General features: G+C 40.8%; 1 long non-coding RNA gene across 5 annotated transcripts in view; it reads right to left on the bottom strand.

The window, feature by feature from the left end:
• The window catches only part of LOC143650045 (uncharacterized), a 72,937-nt gene that overhangs the window by 11,002 nt on the left and 44,218 nt on the right, over nt 1-17,717 (bottom strand). For 4 of the 5 annotated variants that reach the window (XR_013159326.1, XR_013159324.1, XR_013159323.1 and 1 more), the window contains 5 exons: nt 9,025-9,088; nt 5,573-5,676; nt 3,782-4,110; nt 2,109-2,187; nt 556-689 (listed from right to left, as the gene is read on the bottom strand). This is a non-coding gene — a long non-coding RNA (uncharacterized LOC143650045). Of the gene's footprint in view, nt 1-555; nt 690-2,108; nt 2,188-3,781; nt 4,114-5,572; nt 5,677-9,024; nt 9,089-17,717 lie in introns of all 5 variants that reach the window. The other variant, XR_013159325.1, reaches the window with a different exon arrangement.

Genomic DNA, 17,717 nt, shown 5'->3' with positions numbered 1-17,717 from the left:
GGAGAAGGACAGAAAATCCATTTATACTAAGAGAATCTCTGTACTCTCAGCAGTCTGAGTGGTCACTATCCTGCCCTTCACTTCTGCCCATCTCCAGGGCATTCTCATGCCAGCTTCCTTAACATGGAGAACCCTCGGCTTCCCCATCAGTATGCCTCAATGCCCCAGCTCCTTCCCTGCCAACCTGAGCTCACGCACATTTCTTCCTTTGCTAACAACTTTCACTTTTGTTGGCAGCACCATACAATTAGCACATATTTTTAAATATCCTATTATTTAATTATCTGAAATACATAATTGGACATGTTCTTGCAAATCATCTGCCTCCCCAGGCTTTGAAGGTATATCAGACACCTGTTAGGATTCATCTCACATCCTCTCAGCCAATCTTTTATTCCCGTTTTTGCTGCTACAATCAGCTATGCCTAGGTTTAACCAGGCAAGGAACTCATTTCAGCTGGGATGTGAATCTATTATGCTCCCTAAACTGAGCTTCTCTGATCACCTGAACAGGATGTCTATAGGAATCTGCTTGGCACTCACACATATACATACCAGAAATGCAAGAAAATCAACATCCTTTAGGGATCCTTGCTCTCTTCTGTCCCTTGGGAAGATAATTCTGAGGTACATTCCCAATGGCCCACAGTGGTGACCAATTTGATAATGTCCATTTGTATAGGCTTTCCCTAGAGGGTAGGCATAAAGGGTGAGGAGTTTTGAATTTCATATTAATACCTGTGAGCATTCACCATAGTGAATCAATAGAGTATCAACAAACAGATGTTTATAACTTGCCCTGTGGCTATGAGTGAGCCTATCTCCACGGCTGCTCCAATGCTTCTACAGGGGGCTCAAATGGCATGAGCTTGGTGACAGGGGTAGATACAATGCATGGATACAACAGCATCGACTCTCACTCACCAAAGTTGATATAGCTCCCATCATTCCTGAATTTCCATCCTGCCATCAGTACAGACTGGCATGGACAAGGCACCATTCTCAAGAAGACTAGCCTTGAGACTTAGTGGCAAGTTGATTATACCATACCCCTTCCATCCTAGAGTTGGCAGAAATTCATCATAACTGGAATGGACACCTACTTTGCATATATGGTTTTGCCAGCATGACTATCTGAGGGCTTATAGAGTGCCTTCTTTACTGATATGGTATCTCACTCAACATGGCCTCGGACCCATTTTACATTAAGTGGTGTGAAAATGGACACATGACCATAGCATCCATTGGCCTTACCATGTACTACATCACCAAGGGCAGTGGGCCTAGTAGAAATAATGTAATGAACTATTAAGGGTTCAGGTAAGATGGTGTCTTAGATATAACACCCCATGAAATTGGACTACATCTTCCAAGGTGCAGTATAGGCACTTACCCAATAGTGCTAAGTCTCTAATGGCTAGAATATGGGCCCAGGAATTAACAGGTATGGTGAATGAATTAGGAAAATTCTTCCTAATCACAATTACTTTCTTACTATTCGACCTAGAAATTGCCCTACTATTACCCCTCCCCTGGGCAACACAAACTAACCAACTTGAACTAGTACTAATTACAGCCTTATTCTTAATTTCCCTACTAGGACTAGGCTTAGCCTATGAATGAATCCAAAAAGGGCTAGAGTGGACAGAATATGATAAGTAGTTTAATTCAAAACAAATGATTTTGACTCATTAAATCATGATCCAACACATGATTATCATATGTCATCAATTTACATAAACATTCTACTAGCGTTTACAATAGCACTACTCGGACTTTTAATATACCGATCCCACTTAATATCATTCACCATCACCCTTTCACCATCATTCCCAGTGACCTACTGGGAAATTTGTATTAGAGGTATCTGATCCTGATTACTATGAGGAATTAGGGTTGCTACACACAGTGAAGTTATTTGGGCAGAGGATTCACTGGGGCATATCTTGATGATAATTCCATGCCCAATGACGACGATAAATGGGAAATTACAGCAGCTTCAGTACAAACGGGTTAAAGGTACTCAGATCACTTGGAGATGAAGGTCTGAGTCACCCCACCTGGAAAGCAACCTAAAATGAGTAGTGGAAGAAAATGATGGTAAATACCAAATATGGTCTTCAGACCAGTTATAGCAGTAGGGAGGACATTCATTATGTTAACTTTCTTCTATTAGTCTCGAAGGCTCTGTAAAAAAAACATAAAGCCAAGTAAGGGGACAGAGATTATCAGGATTGACTGACAATTTAAAGACAGTGGTAAGGAAAGCTTTATCTGATTATGTGATGTTCGAGCAGAAACCTAAATGAAGTAAAGAAACATACCATATGGGTACACAGGGAAGACCAAGAAAAGAAAGTAGCAAGTACAGAGGTCCCAAAGCGGGAGGTGCTCGGTGTGTTTTGAGAAGAGTAGTGCGGCAGGAGTAGAGGGAGTAAAGGAGAGAGTGGTAGGAGATGTGGTCAGGAAGATAACTAGGGCCCAGGCCTTGCAAGACCTGTAGGAAGAATAAAGACTTTGAATCTCATCCTATACGATATAGAAAGCCATCAGCGAATTTTGAGGGGTGGTGTGTGGCTTGAAAGTGTCGTGTACCCCAGAAAAGCCATGTTGTTTAATCCTCATTCAGTATTGCTGGGTGGGATCTTTTTGACGGTTTCCACGGAGATCTGACCCACCCAATTGTAGGTGGTAACTTTTGGTTAGATGGTTTCCGTGGAAATGCATCTCCACCCATTCAAGGTGGGGTTGCTTACTGGAGCCCTCTAAGAAGGAACCATCTTGGAAAAAATTTTAGAGCCACCCGAGCCCACACAGCCAGAGATCTTTGGAGCTGCAGAAGGAAAGCACCCCCAGGGAAGCCTTATGAAATGAGGAGAGAAAGCTAGCAGACATGGTCACCTATGCCTTCTGAACTAAGAGAGAAACACTGAACTTCATAAGCTCTTCTTTAGAGTTAAGGTATCTTTCTCTGGATGCCTTAGTTTGGGACACTTTTATAGCCTTAGAACTGTAAACTTGCAACTTAATAAATTCCCTTTTTAAAAGCCATTCCATTTCTGGTATATTGCATTGTGGAGCTTAACAAACTAAAATAAGTGATATAACACAACTTAAATTATATACAGCTCTCTGGTACTCTGTAAATGGACTGTGGGGGTCAAGGGTAGATGCAAGGAGTCCAGTTAGGAGACTGTTGCAATAGCATTTGAATATCATTTAAATGGCTTTCCTGGGCACTAAGAACAAAAGGTGTGGGATTGCCAGGCAGCTGTTCTTGGACTAAGGGTGGTATACCTGTTCTTCAAGGCTGACTTGAAGCTACTTCTAAGCAAAACCAACTGTTCTACTTCTCACAAATCTTTCATAATGCATAAGATCGCCCAACGGGTCCAGCAGTAAATTCTTAGAAAACGCCAACTGATTGAAATACCTTTTTAGTCTTTCTTTATAACCAATTCATAGAAAAAAATCTCTCTCCATTGAAAAACATAAGTGACATGTGGTTCCCAAGATCAGGGCCGTCATTTTACCATAGATACGCTTATGACATGCTGGGAAGTATGCTTCTCACCACATACGTATTGTTTCATTTAATTCTCATAACAACTCTGGCAGGAGGATTTACTCTGTGCAACTTTACAAATGAAGAAACAGACTGGGGTGGGGGTAGGGGATTGAGTAAATTGCCAACAGTCGTTAGCGGGTAAGGGACAGAGCTCTGGACTTCAACTAAGGGCTGATTTCAGAGCCTGTGCTCTCCATCACGCCTCATACTCACCATCGTGAACTTTGGGAAACACCCACATCCTTTGGTGATGTAATCTTATTTTTATGATCTTTCAGATTCTTCTGATGATGAAAAGCAACCAACATTAACAGAAAGAGCGGAATTATTTTTTCAGCCTCATTTGCCTGGAGAAAATAATTAAGGCGGTTGTTCTATTTGTTAAGATTCCTTAAGTTAGAACGATCCTTTCGCTCCTGGAAAATCATTTGGTACAATGACAGGAATGGGCGGGCATTTCATTCGGAGCTCCTTTTATGATGTCCGCTGCAGTTATCCTGCTGTGAATTTTTTTCTCAGAAAGCCATCATACTGCCTTATTCCTACTTAAAAAAAAAAAAAAATCATTAGTATAGTAACATCACAGAAGAAGGGGGGAAACCAGATGTGTGATCTGCCCATGAAATAGAGTATTGCCCCACACAAGCTCAGCCTTTTTCATGTTCTGGCTGTGAGCCTGTCCTCACGCTGGGTTGGAGAAGCTCATTACTGCTCATGGTAACCAAGAAACAGGGCTGGGCAAAAGGGAGAGGAAAGCCAAAGGCCCACAGTGCTCCCACCAAATTGGATCCTAAGAAGTCAGACACTGGGCATCTACTACAGTCGCTTGGCAACCACATGCTTGGGCTTTTTACAGTGAAACTGCAGGGATAAAGCAGGTCATTCCGGTAGACTGGAGCGTCGCCCAGTATATGCCAACGGATGGAAGAGGGTCCACGGGGTGAGTGGTCGCATAGGGTAGAAGGAGCAAAGGTAGCAGACGCTCATTTGTCCAGCCTGTTAATAGCCAGTTTTGGTCTATTTTGCTAAATCTGCCGCTCTCCTAGAAGCACAGTGAAAACCTTTCAAGTCGTAGTTACGGTACTTACTTTTCACTCCTCCTTTCCACTTATTTCTTCTTGGCTGCCTTGGCGGTTTGCTTTGATGAACTTCTGCCACTGGAGTTGGGGAGCTCTGCCTAAATGGCATTTCAGCATGGCTGTCCCCAGGTGCCTAGCATCCTTGGCCTAGATTAACGCGCCAGTGGCATATGGCGCAAATGGCCTGTCGTTCGATCTCAGGATCAGTTTAAAATATCTGCCAGGCTGCTGACTTCCTTGGCATTATGCCTGGTGGCCACAGTGCTTGAAGGAGAACAACATTGTCTGAAAATTATGTCAAGTGAATTTTGTGTATAAGAGTCAGAATCTGGCTTCCTGCCTGTCCCTATATTTTCTTCTCTCTCTTCCCCACTCCCTCCATCCTCTCTCCCCCAATATCTGAGGTAAAGAAATGAGAATAAGAATGCCTAGGACCATGGGTAATTCTGAGAATGTTTTTTGTTTCATTGGGTTCATTTATTGGTCCCATAGCTTGCTCCTTTTCCATAAAATGAAGTACCTAGCTTGTGCTTTTCAATGTTGCATTTGATCCTCTTTAAAAAGCCCTCTCTAGGCATGAGCCCTATTTTGCAGACAAGGAAACTGAGGCTCATGAGATTTAAAAATGTGGTCAAAGCATACTAGAAGAAGTGACAGAATAACAACTCGAACCTCAGTGTACCCAACTCTACAGTACAAATTCTCTCCTTTTCTTAAGCCCATTGTCTGAGCTTACACTGTACCCCGGTCCACACATCCCTGGGAGGGGGGCTGCTTTACTGCAGTTCAGTGGGCAGAGCTCACAGTGGTCAGCATCCCCGCAGGCACCGTCAGCAAGTGCTCCTTGTGCTCTTCCTGTATAAACTTCTCCTCATGCTCTTCCCCCAGTGTGTTTAATGGCGGGTCATGGTGACGATTTAGCTACCTGACGGGTTTCTCACTCCTAAATCCAGGTGATGAAGCAGATCCTGCTGTCCTTGGGATTATCCCTCTTGATGAGTGACGACCTGAGGTATGGAGACAGCCGACCTGCGGGCAGAGAAAGGGGGTGTCAGAGGCTCCTCCAGCTCAATTTGGACTGATGACCCAGAATAATGCTGGCAGCAGGGTTCAGGGAATTGGCCTCAGCCACCAGTCTTCCTCCAGAACTGCTCTTTCTCAATTTTTGTGTTTGAAGTGGAGTGTTTTTGCCAACTTCTCACGTGCACCCTCTTTTCTTCCACTATAGGCAACTGAAAAGCACCCTACTCCAATCTGTCACCTGAATTAGCCATCTCGCTAACACCAACGCAGCACCAAATGGACTGCATTCACTGGCTTCCACTCACTCTTGTCTTTAATGTCTGCAAGAATCTTTCATGTAAAATGCCTCCCAGTTTTTTATTCTGTAATCAAAATTCTATACCTTCTTCGAGGCCCTATTCTCTTCACCTCCACGAAGAAACTTTCCCAAATCACTCTGCCCCACTTATTTGGAATAAGTAATCCAAACTCTTTGTAATATTAATAGCATTTCTCTAAAATTATCTTATTGTTTATTTGAATAATTAACATCGATGACATAACATTTAAATGTGCATAAGGTATAAAATTAATCAAAATAAAAAGTAAATGCTCCTTTTGTGCCAGTTCCTCAACTTCCATCTCAGTAGCTCTCCATAACCAGTTTCTTTTGCCTCCTTATAATAAGCCTTCCTGGCTGATATCATCCAAATTTTACAGATGAGGAAGTTGAGGCTCAGAAAAGTGAAGTAACTTACCTGGAATCACACAGCTATGATGTGTCAGAGCTGAAATCAGATCCCAGTCTGTTTGACTACAGAGCCTAAGCTCTTAGCCAGCATGCTATTGCCCTAAAATGATTCTCTAATTGTTTTATGAATGTACACCTACTTCCCCAGTGTGGTACGGTGGTAAGGATGTGTACCTGGGAATCAAATCCTGGCTTTGAAACTTAGAAGCTAAATCACTGTAAGCAAGTTTTCTAAACTCTCTGAAACTTCTTTTCCTTATCTGTAAAATGGGGAAAATGAGAGCTGGGAGTGTTGTGAGGATTGAATGAAATAAAAAATGTAAAGTACCTGGCACATGAGGTTCTCAGAAATGGCAGTTCCCTTCTCAAGAGCTATGTCTTTTCATACATTTGCATGCTCGAGTTCCCTGTACAGAGTAGAAAGGTGCATAGAAAATGGCTATGATGTTTGGCACAATAGAGACCTAGCCTTTTGGATGGGCACAGAAATATCACAAGAGGTCCCTGAAGTAAAAATGAAAAGGCAACAAGCTGTAGCCCCTAGTCCCATGGAGCTATCTCAAGAGGGAACAGTTGGCCATTTGTTGGTTGTTCAAAGAAAATGTATGAAAGACTGGCCTAAAGTTCGTACCCATTATAAACCTCCTCTAAGGTCAGCTAGCACAAGTGGAGTGTAGAGGAAAGGAAAGCCTGAAGGGACACTCTTAAGATCTCTGCCTGGAACATTCTTCGTCCAGAGAGGAAGAATGCCCAGAGAATAGACTTTGGTTCTTCTGGTCTCACAGCAGCTTTTCTAACACTTTGAATAATTCACAAGCAATAGATTTTCCTGTTGAAAGGTTAACCAAGTATAAGGGAATTTAAGGTTGGGGACCTGAGCAATTGCTCAGGCCAGCCCTCATCCTATCGGCTCCACCATCAGAAACACACTGAACCTGACCACTTCTCATCACTCCTGACAGCTAACACCCTAATCCAAGCCACCATCATCCCTGTTAAACCAGCCTAGTAACTGTCTCCCTATTTCCTTTTTTGTCACCCAACAGTTTATTCTTGAAAGAGCCATGAGAGTGATCCTTTTAATACATAAATCAGATGTTTCTACACTGCTAAAATCTTCCAATGACTCCGTATGTCACTCAGAATAAAAAAATGAAAAGCCTCCTAATTGCCTAGAAAGACCTAAAGGCTCTGACCCCTGCTACCTCCTGACCTCATTTGCTGCCACTGTCCCCCTTGCTCACGCTACTCTGACCATACTGGCCTCCTTGCTGTTCTCAGAATATGTCAGGCATGCTGTTAGGAACTTCGCCTGGAACCTTCTTCCTGAAGATACCTGAATAGTAACTCTCTCCTCCCCCTCCAATCACCTTCTCAGTGAAGTCTATTGTTGAGCCAGCTTCAATGTTCTCTGCCTCCACTTCATCTTTAATTTTTTTGTAACACTTTACACCTTCTATCAGATGATATAATTATCCTGTTTATTACATTTTTTTCATTGTCTCACTCCTCTAGAATGTAAGCTCCCTGAGGGCAGGGATCTTTGTTTAATTCACTAATGTATCCTAAGCACCTAGAAAAATGCCTGATATGCAGTAAATATTTGTTGGAGGGATAAATTTTTAGATAAGAAAACTCAGATTGGGTGACTTAGCCTAGATAATTTTGCTAGTCAATGGCAGACTCAAAGACTAGAACTCAATTTTTCTGTCCCCAGTCTAGTTGCCTTTCCAATAAATCATATTTTTCGGGATGCAAGAATATATGTTTAGGGTTAAGTAATTATTTTGTTGTTGAGGAATCTAGCAATGATGACAAAACTGAAAATGATCACATATAGACAAAATGAATCTTAAAAAGACAGCAGGGAGAAAATTGTAGATATGAGTGGTTAAGTTGATTTTTTCAAAATTTTGTTTAAATACTTGAGACTTTGCTGTCATTTTATCTAGTGAAGTAAGATTCATGATCAATGTGTGGAGATAGAAATTTCAGACCTCATTATGCATAAACTGAATATTATTCCTTTGCTGTCATCAGAGCATTTGACATATCAGCAAAGACAAAAGGAATTCTACCTCAGATGCCTCTTTCAGCTTTGACAAATGTGGGCTGTGTGAGTTTGGGGCATTAAGTTTGGTTGGATGTTAAATATGAGCATGTCCAGAGGCACCCCTGAACAAGCTACCGTTTAGTTCAGTTTGGGCTGAAGCTACAGTGATGCACTGAATTTCAGTCCAGGTCATACTATTGATCTGTTACTCCCATTCCTACCTCCTCATCTCTCAAAAGCAAAGGAAAGCTGGGCGGGCCACGGTGGCTCAGCAGGCAAGAATGCTTGCCTGCCATGCCAGAGGACCCGGGTTTGATTCCTGGTGGCTGCCCATGTAAAAAAAAAAATCAAAGGAAGGCTGTTTTCCAGGCTACTCTTCCACCTGAGCTTTTGGTAAAATCTCCTTCTCCCATGAATCTTAAATTTCTCTTTTCCCCATGATATGCTGATATACATGCTAAAACAAAATAATGAAAGCCTTCCAATAATCTCTTGAAGCAGTTAGCTATTAATGTTTAACAAATCACCCCCAAAACAGCAGCTTAAAACAATAAGTGCTTTTATTACTCACAAGTGGATGAGTTATCTGCGTGATTCTATTGATCTGGGCCAGGCTCGGCTGACTTCAGCTGGGTCTGAAACAATGACCGCATCCTCTCATTAGTATCTCTGTATCTCTTAGAACAAATTATTGAGAAAGAAAATCTGATTGGCTTATCTAATGGGTTCAATCATCTGAAACCATGAAAGCTTAAGGTCAAGTAGACAAAACATGACAGCCTTGGATCACATCTTCAGTGGGAGCCGGTGGAGAGGAAAGTTCTTGGAGAAGATGCATGGGCTGGACAGAAAACTCAAACATGTCCACTATATTCCATAGTATTGCATATGATATTATTCTAGTCTCAACTCCCAACTCTTGTCTCACTATGATGCACAATCCACTCCAACTAAATAGAACTACTTCCCATTCCCTAAACATACTATGCTATTCTAATATGCTATTCCCAATACCTGGAATGCTCTTCCCCTCCTTAACTGCCTTGAAAATGCCTCCTCATTCTTTAATACCCAGTTTGAATATCACCTCCTCTATGAAGCCCACCCTGCTCTTGTTAGCTGTTGTCTTCCCTGGGAATGCTTAGGACTTTGTACATAGCTCTATTAGAGTATATAACACGCTGAGTTTAAATTATTTGCCCCCTTTGATAGATTATGGGATTTTTATTGGAAGGCATCATCCCTGGCATGTGGCATAATGTTGGGCACACAGCAATCCAAAAAGTCTGTTGAAAGGATAAAGATGTGAATGACCATATTCTCTATACCAGTGGATCTCCAAGTGTCTTCATCATCTGAGAACTTACTGGAAATGCAAATGATTGGGCTCTCCCATATACCTACTGAGGCTAGTTGTGGTAATAAGAATATGGATGGCCAAAGATGTCCATGTCCTAATCCTTGAAACCTGTAAATATGTCATGTTACATGGCAAGAGGGAAATAAGACTGTAGATGGAATTAAATTTGCTAATCAGCTGACCTTAAAATAAGATGATCCTGAATTATACAGGTAGGTCCAATGTAATCACAAGAGTTCTTAAATGGAGAAGAGGAGGTGGCAGAGTCAGAACCAGAGACATGATATTGAGAGAAAGAGCCAAGCAGCTATTGCTGACTTTGAAGATGGATGAAGGCCATGAGTCAGGAATGCAAGTACTCTCTAGAAGTTAGAACAGGCGAAAAAATGGATTACCCACAGATCATCCAGAAAGGAATCCAGCCCTGCTGACACCTTGATTTTTTTAGCTTATTTAGCCCATTTAGCTCAGTGAGACCCATTTCAGACTCCTGACCCCCAGAGATATAAGATAAATTCGTGTTGTTTTAAGCCACTATGTTTGTGATACTTTGTTAGAGCAGTAGTAGGAAACTAATGCAGTAGGATCCAGTAAGCTATGATTTAACAAGCCCTATAGGTGATTCTGGGGCACACTGAAGTTTCCTCCCACTATGCACCTGTATTTTCCCTACTGTAATCCCATCCTTCTTTCTTGTATTTGCTTGTTTTACTATTCTGTATTGTTCACTAATGTATCATAGCTTCTAGCCCAGTGCTGGCACTTAGTAGTAGTAGTAGTAGTTGTTGTTGTTGTAGTAGTAATAGTAGTAATAGCTAATGCGTATTGAGAATTTTTGTGTTTAAAGTCCTGTTTTTATTTTTAGCACTTTACATGACTTAATTCCTTTAGATTCATTAAAAGAAAAACAGAACTGATAGGATAGGATATATATATGTGTGTGTGTGTGTGTAAAAATATATGTGTAAATATATATATGTGTGTGTGTATATAAATATATATGTGTGTGTGCATATAAATATGTGTGTGTGTATATAAATATATATGTGTGTGTGCATATAAATATGTGTGTGTATATATATATATATATATATATATATATATATATATATATAGAGAGAGAGAGAGAGAGAGAGAGAGAGAGAGAGAGAGAGAGAGATTTATTATAGGTTTTTGACTCATGCAACTGTGGGGTTGGTAAATCCAAATTCTGTATAGCAGGCTGCAAGTTAAGAACTCTAAAGAGGATGATGATGTATTTCCCAGGAGAAGCTGGATGGTAGAAATAGAGACAGAAATTCTTCTGGCTGCTGAAATCCTCAGTTCTCCCTTAAAGGCCACCAATCGATTGGATGAGGAAATTCCTCTCACTGTTGAAGGCAATCTCCTATATTGATTGTAGGTGTAATGACCCATAGATGCAATCAACTGATAATTTAAATCTATGAAATATCTGCACAGCAACAATCAGGACAGTGCTTTCTTGACCAAACAACTAGACAGCATAAGATAGCAAAATGGACATATGAAATTAGCCATCACATGACTCTTAGGATCTAGACAGGTGCCAGAAACAGGAAAGTAGCTCCTATTCTAAAATTGAAGCCCAGTTACCCTAACTAAGACACAGAGCATAGAAGGAGGTAAGAGGCAGAATTATATATATTTTTCCTCCTTCTCCTTTAACCCTTCTCCCAATCTATAGGATCTTTGGGCAATGCCTGTGCTGAATTTTTCATGTTGAGAAGGGGTGTCCACACTAAAGAATAGGGGGATGTGATTAATTGATAATCCTGGAGAGACTGGTCCCTCTAAATTTCAGGTTTTATCTAACTTAGGAACCCTCTGGGAATGATATGTTTCATGGAAGGCAAATCTAGCACATGAAACCTTTATAGAGTCTCAGTTTGAGCCCTAGGTATTCTTAAGAGTCAACAGGAGTGATGTTGATTGAGGTTTAGCAAACCATGGCAATTAGCACTATCTAAGCAAAGCTTGCCTAAGAGTAGCCTCCAGAATAGCCTGTTGACTCCATTTGCTCTCTCTTGGCCACTGATGCCTTATTTTATTACACTTTTTTTTCTTCCTTTCAGTCAGGAAGGCGTTGTCAATCCCATGGTGCTAGGGCCACACTCACCTCCGGGAGCCATGCCCCATGGTGTCATGAAGACTTTCACCCATGAACGGCTTGTACCACGTAGTGGGGAGGGCAACGATTCTCTTTGCAGAGTTGAGCCAAAAGAGAGGCCACATCTGAGCAACAAAGAGACTTCCTGGAAACAACTCTTAGGCCTCGTTACAGATAATTTTAGCTTCTCCCTTACAGAAATAAGCTTCATAAGGGCAAGCCTCAAATCCAGGGTTTTGCCTATTTTCTTAGGAATCCCTAATGGTTGAGATAGTACCCAGGGTTTCCCAGATTGGAGAGTTTAATAATTCTCTGTCTCTGCCTCTGCTTCTGTCTCTGTCGCTCTAAATTTTTAATTATCAGCTCACCGTAGTCTGAGATGTATCCTGGTATTAAATTAAGCTGTAGAGAATTATAAGGCCTCATTCCCATTCTGGACTCCAGTAGTTTTAGTTGTTTAACTGAGCTATCTAGAGAGGTTGATTTAGATTATGTGATATGGGAAATTTAGGTTCCAGACATAATAAATCTCTGCCTTTGATCTAGAGTACATACACTATCATCTTTTAACCTGCATTCTAATTTGCCTTAGACCCAGCCAGATTGGCTTGGTTTTAAACTCAGTTGAGGCCTGATGTCTCTTTCGATTACTTTGACTGTTATTATAACATTGCCATGCTAACGTTCAGGTCTACAGCTCTCCATTTCAGGGACTCAGGTGTCACAGAGCTACTCAAAGTTTCAGGGAAATACCAGGTGATACACATCTAGCTCAGTGTCTCAGAATCTAGAAATACATCTACAACTTAGACGAAATGTGGCTGCCATAAGGGCCCACAATCTAGGCTTCCATTTTCTTATAAATACTTTCTAAGAGACACCTTAGCATATTTGCTCTTTTGTTTCTGGCTTATTTTGCACAACACATTGTCTCCAAGGTTTATTCAGTTCATTGTGTGCCCCTCGATGTCCCTCCTCTTTGTAGGTGCACCATTCAATCATACACATATATCACAGTACACCATAATGCTTCTCAGTTATTGTATCCTTCGGCTCCCTCCATCTATTGAGCATCATGAATAATATAAGATAACAAACCATGTCTTACAATATATTCATTTGGTTGTATAATCAGCAGCACTCTCAATTTTAGACAATTTTCAGTGGTTCATATTGATGAATCATTGGCAAATACAACATCAGCAACTATCAAATCAGAACTACCCCTTATCATTTGTCCCACCCCACCCCCCATTTAGTTGCCCCTGGTAGTGCTGCGGTATTGTTGATGCCTTCCTATTAACTATTGACCATAGCATGCATTTTAAAGGTTCCCCCTGTATCCTTCTACTATTGATTCTTTGTCCACTATCAAACCATTGAAATAGTCCATGAGAGACCTTATTTATAATCATAAATTTAATCAATGGGATACATGGCACTATACATCCCCCTTCACTCATATTCACATTCAATATAGCAATGCTATTATAAACCCACTAATTAGTTATCATCACTTCTATCCATTCCCTTGCATTTAGATTCAACCTGTTTGGGTAGCCTTTCAAAAAAGGTAGCTTTTGTGTACCTCTAGGTCTGCTATATTCTACAGTGTAACCTCTAAGATTACCTTTACCAGAGTTATAACAACAAAATCATAAAGTATATGTCCTTTTGTGTCTGACTTATTTCATGCAGCATTATGTCCTCAAGGTTCATCCATGTTGTCATATGTTTTGGGACAACATTCATCTTATTGCTGCATAATAGTCCATCATACTTATATATCACATTTTGTTTATCCACTCATCTGTTGATGGGCACTTAGATTGTTTCCATATTTTGGCAATTGTGACTAGTGCTGCTGTGAACACTGGTGTGAAAACATCTGTTTGTGTTGCTGCACTTAGCTTTTCTGGGTATATACCAAGAATTGGTATTGCTGGGTCATAGAACAACTCAATATTTAGCTTTCTGAGGAATCACCAAACTGTCTTCCACAGTGGCTACACCATTGTACATTCCCACCAAAAGTGAATAAGTGTTCCTTTTTCTCCACATCCTCTCCAATATTTGTAGTTGTCTATTTGTTTAATAGCAGTCCTTCTTATAGATGTGAGGTGATACATCATTGTTGTCTTAATTTGCATTTCCCTTAAAGCTAATGAAAATGAGCATTTCTTCATGTGCTTTTAAGCCATCTGTATTTGCTCCTCAGAAAAGTGTCTGTTTATATATCCTCTGCCAGGCGGGCTAGGATGGCTCAGCAAGCAGAGTTCTCGCCTGCCATGTCAGAGACCCGAGTTCATTTCCTGGTGCATGCCCATGCAAAAAAAAACCAAAATCCTCAGTCCATTTTATAACTGAATTGTTTGCTCTTTTGTTGTTGAGTTGTATAATTTCTTTATGTACAGAGGATATCAAGCCTTTATCCAATATATGGTTTCCAAATACCTTCCCCTTTTGAGTTGGCTACCTCCTTACCTTCTCAACAAAGCACTCTGAGGCACAGAAGCTCTTGATCTCAAGGAGTTCCCATTTGTCAATTTTTCTTTCACTGCTTGTGCTTCAGGTGTAAAGTTTAAGACAGAATTATAATTTTTAGAGAATAACACAGAAGACCAGTACGTAGTAATGAGGTATGAATTCAGGGAAGGAAGAGGCAGAATGGATACAGGTGGAAATGGAGGCAAACTCTTTACTGAGATATTCATTATCAGAGCTCCCATTGTTAACAAAGTTGAATAGATAAGAAAGGACTTCATGAAGTCAATGAAAGTGATGGTGGGGAATCACCTGAAATCTATTCATACAAGTGGCTCTGAAAGAGAATAGTTGGCAACTGAACAAGAAAAACCTGATAAGGATGATGACATCATAGGTGTTTTAGAAGATAACACAGAAGATTAAGTGTAGCTCTTGGGAAAATGGACATAGCAAAAGTTAAATGCAAAGTGACAGATGTGAAAATGTGATACTTTCACTCTTCTTATTAAGATTGGTGCATAGTTAAAATTATAACCTAAACTTTAAAAATATAATAATCTTTATTGTGGCAGATTGTATTTTTCAAATATGGCCAGACCAATATGTCTCCCATCCTACATAATCTTCTAAGTGATCTTGATATTCCTACCTTGATGGATGCAGGGTCTATTTTCCCACCCCATGACTATGGGCTGGCCTCAGTGATTCATTTTTAGCCAAAAGAATGCCATGAAAATGACATAAGGTTTCCAAGATGGGATCATAGAAAATGAAATAACTGCTGCCTGGATCTTGCCCTCTGTTTTGGTAAAATGTCCTTGGAACCCAGCAACTATGCTTTAAGGAAGCACAAATTAGCCTACACAGAGACTATAAGGACAGGCCAGTGTAGAGAAGAACTGAGGTCTCCAGTCAACAAATAACACTAGTCACTGGTCATATGAATAAATAACCCTTGAGATGTCAAACTCTTCAAATTTTCCAAGCGGTTCACTGGGCAACTCTAGCCCACAGCCCCAAAGCATTCCAGCTGAGGTTCCAGAAACAGGAGAGCAGAAAATACTGTCTCTGCTGTGACTCATCTGATTCTTGACCGATAAAATCTGTGAGCATAATACTTGATTGTTTTATGCTTCTTAGTTCTGGGGTAATTTGTTGCATAGCATAAATCCCTGGAACACTTATTTTTATAACTTTTAGTTTCATTTTTAAGATAAGGTTCCTGTCCAAATGTTTTAGTTTTTACTGCCATATGGTGGACTTGCCCAGTTTTACATTGTCTTTTTTTCCAGTCTCAATTTTCTGTAATAATTGTTTCCAGTATCAATTTATCTACTTTGCAGGAACCCCCTGCCTCAAGTCCCTATTGCTCTATGAACCATGGCAGGTGGAGAGATCAGTAAGCCCAGCTACTGGGAGCTAGGAAAAGACAAGAAAAGAGGTGGCTCTGAGTTAGCTGCAACAGGATGAAAACTCAGTGTTGCATGGAATGGTGGTTTGGAGCTGTTCGTAGCCCAGGAAAAAACACGCTCTTAAACATAATCTGTTCTTGTGGGTGTGAACCCATTATAAGTAGGACCTTTGGATGAGTTTTCTCAGTTATTGCCCAGCTCAATCAGGATGGGTTTTAATCCTATTACTAGAGTCTTTTATAAGCATAATGAAATTCAGACAGAGGGAGAGAAAAGCCATGGGAAACAAGAAGCTGAAGATCAGTGGAACCCAGAAGAGAAGGAGGAAGCCAGCAGAGGCCGCCATGTGCATTGCTATAATGCAGAGGAGCCCAGAACCAAGGATCACAGGCAGCCAGCCATAGAATGCCAGTCTTCAGGAAGACAGTATCACCTTGATGACATCTTCATTTGGAATTTTCTCAGTTTCAAAATCATGAGCTAATAAATTCCCGTTGTTGAAGCTGACCCATTGCATGGTATTTGCTTGAGCAACCCAGGAAACTAAAACACATGGTCCTAGAATGGCACTGTGGAAAGAGAACATCATTTGCACTATATGTTCAGGTTCTAAATCCCACTCGATAGCTGTGTGATACTGGACAAATTGCTCAACTTTTCTGTCTCAGTTTTCTCAGCTGTCTCATGAGACTACTAATCCTACCTCACTGAGCTGTTTTAAGGCTTTTGGTGATAATGTATGTTAAGTAGTCACAAATGTTAATTTCCAGCTGAGGCTGCCACTCCTCCCATGAAACCTACTTTTTGTTCATGTGAAAAGGATTATTTTTTAAATTATAAAAAACAAAATGAGAAGAAGCAATGTTTGGGTTTCCCAGTTGCACTTTTTTCTTTCTTCTTCAGATCCTTTACCTTCTCATTTTACTTCTCTCCATATGTAGTTTCTTTTTATATAAATATGTTTGAGATGGCAAATAGATTTTACCTTGAGTGCCATTTCCAGCGAACTTCTCAGAACACTTGAGAAGAATTCTGATACTAAATCCAGGCTCATCACAAAATGGTTATGATCAATTAGTGATGTCTGTTTGGGAAAGGTGGATGGCATCCTATTGCCCACTTGTCACCAATTCTGCTAGAGCTTTCTCCTAAACACACTCATTGAATTCTTTTTCCCACTCCCTAGAGGAGTCACCTTTCCAGAAGCATACAGCCAGAGCACAATCCAGGACCCATACACTCCTAATAACTTTTTTTGTTTTTTCCATGTTAAATACAGTGCCGAGCAGTTAAAGTTTGGAGAGGCCTAGGTTATCTGGCCTAGGTCACACAGTGAGCAAGTATGAAAGCCAAGATCAAAAGCTAGATCTCTTTGCCCTTAAAACTAGTATTCTCCCCTTAGCAGGATGCCTCCTCTTCAGTGGCAATGATTTCTTATGGCTGCTTGGGTGAAGGAGGAGCACAAAGTGGGTCTGGTCCAGGAATCAGAATAGACCTTTCAAGAGAATCCCAAGGTTTGTACCAGGGATAGGGATAGAGCGCCCTCTCCTAGAAACACCATCTGTAGTAACTACCAATTCTAGGATACCAAGAGGTCATTCTGGGAGGACCTCAAGAGGGAAGCATTATCAGCCCAGTAGATACAAAGCACAGGAGTGAAGGAACAGCGTTTTGTAGATGGACCAGGTCATCTGCATCCTGCTTATCATCTGGATGACTTGACCTTCAACAAGTTACTCTCTACCTTCCTCTAACTCAATTCCCCCAGCTGTAAATTGGAAATAATAAGGACATTACCAGTTTTGCAGAGTTCTGTGGGGATTAGGTGGAGATAATGTTCATAAAGGGCTCAATACAGGGTCTAGCACACAAATTCT

This window comes from Tamandua tetradactyla, chromosome 11 (assembly GCF_023851605.1).
Source record: "Tamandua tetradactyla isolate mTamTet1 chromosome 11, mTamTet1.pri, whole genome shotgun sequence".
In the NCBI taxonomy this organism is placed as follows: Eukaryota; Metazoa; Chordata; class Mammalia; order Pilosa; family Myrmecophagidae; genus Tamandua; species Tamandua tetradactyla.
Note: the sequence above shows the minus strand (reverse complement) of the source record. Positions and strands in the feature narration are given on the sequence as shown.